General features: G+C 40.7%; 1 long non-coding RNA gene across 1 annotated transcript; it reads right to left on the reverse strand.

Moving 5' to 3' along the window:
• Window positions 1-3756: 3756 nt before the first annotated feature.
• On the reverse strand, window positions 3757-5147 carry LOC143116518 (uncharacterized). Its single transcript, XR_012985821.1, has 3 exons — window positions 4966-5147; window positions 4325-4421; window positions 3757-4069 (listed from the first exon to the last, which is right to left on the reverse strand). It is a non-coding gene; the product is annotated as an uncharacterized LOC143116518 (long non-coding RNA).
• Between the last annotated feature and the right edge of the window lie 1274 nt (window positions 5148-6421).

Genomic DNA, 6421 nt, shown 5'->3' on the forward strand with positions numbered 1-6421 from the left:
CTTATAGTAATACATACTATTTATCTCTCTTTCTTCCCTCTTACCTCACTTGTGAGAGAAACTATTCCTTGTGTTTGGCCCTCATCGCACCTCATCGTCCCATCCCTATGACTGCCCTATGTGATGACCCTGTGCCCCTTCAGGCCTTCTCCTGTCAGTGCACGGGCAGGGCTGGGCCTGGTTGGGCTAATACCCTCATTGATTACACCTATGGTTAGGGTGGGGCTATATAAGGGGTTCCCTATCTTTCTGATTAGGCATTTTTCTTCCTTCTTGCAGGCACTCACTTTGATTCTCTCACACTTGCACTTTGCTCTCTCCCCTCATTTGTAACTCTACCTCTCTTTCTCTTTCTTTGTCTTTAGGCCCACTTCACTAGCTTCTTTGCATCCATACATCCATACACTCATACATGCACGCCACCACTCCCATTCATTTCCCCCTAGACATTTTGCTATTGGTAACCTTGTGCTTTACTTTAATAAATTAATATATTTGGTTTGAACCTTGTTGTCCGTGTCCCTCTTTATGTTTCGGTCTGGGAACGAGCTGGCCCTAACACCTACCATTGCAGTCCCCTTGTCTGGATTCCTGGCCCGTGCAGCCTAGCTACCCAGTACTTGACATACTGTATGACAATTCCTAATCCCTATGGACAACACATGCCCTACATTGGACTATTTGAATTTTCTGACACTAAATAGGATTCATGCATACATCATACTGGTTATGTAACCATCCTACCTCTTTGTAACATACCTCAGGTTGTTGTGTTCTATTCTGTACACCTAACTAACCTATTCATTTATTATGTATACAGTACAGACCTTACTGCCCTGTAACTGACCCTAGGCAGATGGGTCAGGCCTTTGAGTCTTGTATCCACTCGAGGTTTCTTCCTATATGTATCTCCAATTCTAGGGAGTTTTTCCTCGTCCCTGTTACTTATAGGCACACTCTGAATGTTTAACACTCTGTTAAGTGCCATGAGACATGAGTAATGTTTTGGCGCTCTATAAGTGACATTAAATATAAGTTGAAATTGAAATTGAAATTATTCACTGCACCACATTATACTGATTGCTTACACTTTTATTTTCCAAATCCACCTCCACTCCATTTTATTAAGTTCTATTCATTTATTAAAAATCTAATATATGTATTGCTAATCCGTGTGTGGTCTTTCCGTACTCTGTTACTTTGTTGAAAAAACCCCCCAGCTATAAACCAGCTTATGCTGGAAGCTGATTTTAGCTGGTCTTTGCTGGCTTAGTTGGTTGGTTGTCACCGGGATGCTGTTGGTAAAATATTACATACCAAAGTGAAACATGAAATCCATGAGAATCATACAGGGTTTAAGTACAGCAAAGCATAGATATTCATACAGTAACAGTGGCAAAGTCAGGAATCATCCAGGCTACCTTAATCTATGACACAAATGGCTGTTGACGCAAAACAGACAACAACAAGTGATATCAACACTGGCGCCTTACATTATCCATGTTCAGAAGAACAGCACAGATGTTATACAGGGTCGAGATGCAGACATAGAATCATACTCGAAGCTGGTGTCACACTCCACCTCAGTCCCATTGATGAGAATGGGGCTGTGTATGCTAACGCATATTTGGTGTGAGAGCTAGGGACCAAATCCTGAGGATGTACATACAATATTATGTTGACTTGTTACCACTATGGGGGTGCTAGAGTTATGGAAATGAGCTCATATCTCAGCCAATTTTTAACGTATCAAAACTAAACTAGGTATGAGAGGTTATGTGGTGTAAGGGGGAGGGGGTTTATCAGTGTGAGTGTGGGTGTGTGTGTGTGTGTGTGTGTGGGGGGGGGGGGTTGGGGTAAGTGTGATGAGAGGGGTAGCAGGTAATAGGGTGTGTGCAAATGCAAATGCCAAAAGGAAGGAAGAGTATGACAGTTCACTGTCCTGATGGTGGAAAGATGTGTATGCATCTAATGTAACAAAACTGAGTTGCCATGACAGCTCCTGCTCAACTGCTTGGCCCCCAAATATAGCTGCAGAGCTGCAAATTTAGAGAGAAATGAACAAAATTCAAGAGCTGTGAAGCTTTCGGAAAGTTTTCATCTTGGTCTGTTGGTGGCGCTACAGTGCACATGATAAAGTCTTGTAAATTGATGGGTGAGGCTACTTTTTGCCTTAAAGGGGTGATAGAATGATGATATAGGGTATTTTGTGCTGGTCCTTAAGGTCTCTGAATAGGGTGTGTAACATTGGTTGGGCTGAAAATGGCATATGTGCTGTTCTATGTGCCCTAATGCAAGCCTGGTTGAAAGCCCTAGAATGAAACGAGAGGTTTTCTTCCTTGTATGGTATGCTCATGAATATTTAGATAAACTGCGTGCTGATTGGTTGGTTTACAACGAGCGAAGCTCCCGAGCAAAGACGCAAACATGGCCGACAGCACTCACTGAAACAGCCAAGGTGGAAATACTATGGAGACATAGGTGTTGAACAGCATATTTGACCCTGAATCAGAGGAAGAATCTGAAATAGAGGAGCAACCAGTCGCCCATAGATTGGAAATGACTACTTCAGAGTGGTAAGTTTTGTCATTTACTTTTTGCCACACGTAGCCCAGTTAGCTAGCTGTAATACTAGTGCACGTTAGTGTCGTAGACTAAGCTAAACATTAGGTTCATTTTTAGCATTGTAAGCAACAGAAGTTATTTATTTGCACACAAACAAATGTTTTACAACTTGTACCCTTGTGCAATTTTTGTCAAGATGTCCAGTTAGAAGCTAGCTGAAAAGTTCGTAGCCAGTCGTGGGCAGTTCAGGCTATGCTGTAGTGAAAGGAGTGCTGCTTGCAAGGAAAGTAGCTGCTAGCTGCTACTCGTTTTAGTCAATAAGTATATTCTCCTGCTGAATAGATAATCTGATTAGGAGTTACATACATTATTGTAGTGGTAATATGCGATCTTACAACAGGACGTCCAGTTAGCTGGACAGGAGCTCTGTGCAGTTCGTAGGCTATATGGCTGAAGTGAAACGAGTAGCCTACTGCTCGCGTCAATGAAAATATTACGTTTGTGTCAGTAGGTCTAATGTACTCGTGTAACTACCCTGCTGATTAAGTCATCTGATTATCGAGATTTTTACCTTCTTTCCATGTAGTAATGTATGATCTTACAACGGGACGTCCAGTTAGCTGGGCAGGAGCTCTGTGCAGTTTGTAGCCTATGGCTGAAGTGAAACGAGGTCAACGAAAATATCATTAGGCCTACTCTCGTTTGTGTCAATTCAAAAACACTTTTATTTATCCCTATTTACATACCATGGAGTAGAGTACAATAATCAAAAATCCTATAAATATCACTGTTTAAAATACAGTAGGTACAGTCAGAAGGTCTAATGTAATCTTGTAACTATCCTATTGACATCTGATTGAGATTATTACCTTCTTTCCATGTAGTAGCCTAATATGTGATCTTACAACTCTGGTAACTAAAACTGGAGACATTTACTTAAGCTACTTTGTGCTTCCTGCTCATTCAAAATTACGAAATAACAGCAGGGAAATTATGTTTGTTTTTACAGGTTATGAGAATGGCCCAGGTTCCTGAGGAGCTGACCTGAATGACCATCATGGCCTCGATCCGTTGTGCCTCTATATTTATTTTTTGCAAAATGCAATGAATATTTACAGAGCTGACCATGGCCGTTTGAGAATCAGAGGGATGGAAAGGTGAGGACCATTTGATACAAGTGTTAGCAGTTACAGTATATAAATAAAATATTTTTAACCAATACACATTCATTATTGTGATCAACACCACAAAATGACAAACTTTTTTTTTTTTTTTTCAACAAGCGTCCGTGTCATGATCCCCTCGTGTGTGGTGCTACGTATATGGAGGGAGCGTCCGGATACTTCAGGACAGTACGTTGGATTCAGACCCCTTGTCGACTGAACCGTGACTCATGTTCAGCAACAGCATCCTCCATAGAAGGTCTGTCATGCTGAACACACCAGTCTTGGGGCACAGGAATCCGCTGGACGGCATCCCAATCAGGAAGAGGGTCTTTGATGATCTCGAAGAGGACAAGAAAGAGGACTTATATTGGATACTGTAATACAGTGCATTGTAGGCTGTATACTGTACAATAAACAAATTATATGGCCCTGAACATTGTGCTTTGTTTACAGTACTGATGATGATTGACACCAGTAGCATCGGGTCTAAGACAGCCTGTTGTGTGTGAATCGATAAGTTATTTTTAGTGCCTATACTGTTGCACATTTTGATTTGTTGTTTGTAATAAAAAAGTATATTTTATTAAACTTACAAATTGTTTGGCAAGTCTGTACATAGTTTCTCCTTAGCTGTCTTCTGTTGTGGGGACTCAGCATTCTCATTGAAGTGCATGGCTGCAAGATAAAAACCTAAACCAAACAACAGAAATGTTGTAACACAAGTGAAAGTCACTTTTGCATGCACACACCAAGCTGTTAACTCACAGCAAAAGCATTTGCTAATATTCTAAGCCCCACAAGATGCCACACTTGGAGCATCTGTTTGGCATGCTGCGTTTGTCATGTTGTCATTCTTGTAATGTTCTAAAATAAGAACGTGCAAATAAATCCATTGTATTTAGACAACACAGTTTTCAACATATCGACTAGATATCATTTTATTTGATAACGTTAAGTTGTTTCCACTTCTGACGTCAAAAACGTATGTGGGTTATATTACAACTTAGCAACGAAACTATCGTGTTACTCAGCTTCAGTTAGCTATCTTGCTGAGAACATAACCTGTCAGAGATCTCGACAAACATGCATAGTAAAATGTAGGTTAACATGACAACACAGGTTTTATCCGAATGACACACAGGAAAATTAAATAGCCTTGCCAATGAACTAAATCACACATTCTACTTGCTAGATACACGTTAGCATAACTGCTTAGCGACAAAATAATACTTACAGCATGCGGTTGTGATGACCTTATGGTGGGAACAGCCCCTCGTTTCAGTAACAGCAGCTTAGCAAATCCATCTTTAAACTGTCCAAGGTTTTGAAAACTGCCTTCGGTGAAATGTTTTGCAAATTAATAACGGAGTGTCGAACTTTGCAGGGATCTTCTGGTAGAAAAACATTATCCATGCCCCTCGAAGTTCGAATCCTTGGGAAGATGGAGTCTCCGCTTTCTTTGTAGCCTAAGTTTCAGCCTGGAACACTGCATTTACGACCGTGGCTCATTTTCGATATCCTTGAAGAACTGTCTGCTTTATAATTCCTGTGGATGTAAATCAGCAGGCAGCTAAACTAGTGTTTGTCTCATCTTCGCTCTCCATTCACGTTCCTGGGCTCAGAGCACCAGTGGGCTGGTCTGTATGTAAATTTTGAGGCGTGACAAATGTACAGGCCAGAGCCAAATAAGGTACCACCTGCGAGTTTGCGTAAACTCGCAGCTTCTTTTGGATTCGCCTGTTTTATGGCGGGAGTTTCGAATTGTGAGATTTGCATAGGAAGGAGGTGTCGATGGGGTTTTGAAGTTCTCTGTATCTCCATTTCACCCACTGAACTATCGCTATTCATTTATGACAAGGTAAACTCTGTTTTGCATTCTATGACCCCTTTAATCCACTGATAAAGTTTGAGCTTCATAGATCAAAGCATCGCAGAGCTATTTGCATTAATGCTGTTAAAAGATTGATGGATTTTGACCAGTTGGTGGTCCTAGATATTTGAGGTTTTGGGGGCAGTAACTTGGTGAAATTGGTCAGTGGCCTGAGTAGAATAAGTGTGCAAAGTATGAGCATTTTACTATGTACATTTGTATGTGCTGCCATGGACTACTCCTATGGCACTAGACAGAAGCATAATAACAAATCCTACTAGCCCTATAGGGTCCCTACGCAGCTTCAAACTAATGGCCCCAAAAATGACAGAAATGTGGCAAATGACTTTTAAGTGATAGGGACCAAATGTAGTGCTGAAAATGTATAATCAGAAAAATAGGCCAAAATAAATTTCCCATGACAAATGCATTATGGGAAGTCTAAACCAAATCTAGCGCTGAAAATCTTAAATTTCCCAAATACATTTTATTTTCAAGGGCCATTTTTCACGACAGAATTTCACATAGGGGGTGTCATTGGAAAAAGGAGAGGGTGTAGTTTCAGAATGTGGTGAAACATCCGATGCAAAATGTAGTATGGGATGTTTATCGCTGTTCTAGTGCTGAAATTCTGCATTTTTCCAAATACAATTTATATACTATATTTTCAAAGGGCAAAAAAAGCAATTTTCCACCATAGAATTTCACAAGTGGGGTGTCATTGGAAAGGGGAGATAGTGTAGTTTCAGAATGTGGTGAAACATCTCTTGCAAAATCCTTCATGGGCTATCTGTCCCTGTTCAAGTGTTGAAATTCTGCA

The sequence above is a fragment of the Alosa pseudoharengus genome, unplaced genomic scaffold (genome assembly GCF_046254945.1).
Source record: "Alosa pseudoharengus isolate Yale_2024_CS ecotype anadromous, Long Island Sound unplaced genomic scaffold, YU_APseudo_1.1 YU_APseudo_1.1_scf_11, whole genome shotgun sequence".
NCBI classification, from domain to species: domain Eukaryota; kingdom Metazoa; phylum Chordata; class Actinopteri; order Clupeiformes; family Clupeidae; genus Alosa; species Alosa pseudoharengus.